An 860-nucleotide genomic window follows, 5' to 3' on the forward strand; every position below is an offset into this window, starting at 1 on the left:
CTTTTCTTCTCCCTCCTGGACTCAGTAACGAAAGCTTTGCGGACTACCATGTAAAGCTGAGCCAGTTGCAATTACCTTGCTTAAAAAGGAGAAACGTTTTTAATAAGTGATGTGGAACAACATTTTTCAGCATGGCTGGGGTTTTTCTTCTTTTGCTTGATGCCACGTGCAAAAAAACAAAGGAATGAACATTGTCATAAAGATGTTTTGTAGCCGCAACCAGCTGCCCCTGTGACTGTGAGAGGCCGCCAGCCTGTAAAACTAGACGGTATTTACCTCAGAAAACGTGTTTTTACTATAGCAGGAGGGAGGGAAGGAGGTGCCGCCTCACCTTCTCCTGCCAATGAAGCTGGCAGGCATAAATGTGTCGGTGTGTGCCTTTCTGCCGGGTCAAGTGCTGCTGCCTCCCTGTGGAAATGGCTCCCAAACCAGGTGCCTTCCTCTTGGGGGGGGGGGGAGCCCCCGGGTGACACCTCCCTCCTGTGCCAACCGTCAGCGCTGATGTGTTTTGTAGCGAGCTGTGGGTGTCTGCGGACACCTAGGGGACACCAATTTCCCCTTCTCGGGGTGTTTTGCCTCAGGAAGGGGGTGAGGCGTCGAGGGAGCGCATGGCGAATGGGAGGTGGGGCTGCGGGCAGCCGCCATGGCGGCGGGGTCGGGATGTGGAGATGGGCAGCCCCGCGGGGCAGGGTGGCGAAGCACAGTGCCCCAAGCCGTGGGGTGGCGGGGGGTGGTGAGGAGACTGTGTCCTGCTAGGGAAGGAGCCGGCGAGGCGGAAGTGCCAGGCCTCCCCCCTCCGCCCGCCCGCCCGCCCGTCTCCTCAGGGACACGACAGTCCGACAATCCCGGGGACGACCGGG

The sequence above is a fragment of the Haliaeetus leucocephalus genome, unplaced genomic scaffold (assembly GCF_000737465.1).
Source record: "Haliaeetus leucocephalus isolate CR32 unplaced genomic scaffold, Haliaeetus_leucocephalus-4.0 Scaffold450, whole genome shotgun sequence".
Taxonomy (NCBI): Eukaryota; Metazoa; Chordata; class Aves; order Accipitriformes; family Accipitridae; genus Haliaeetus; species Haliaeetus leucocephalus.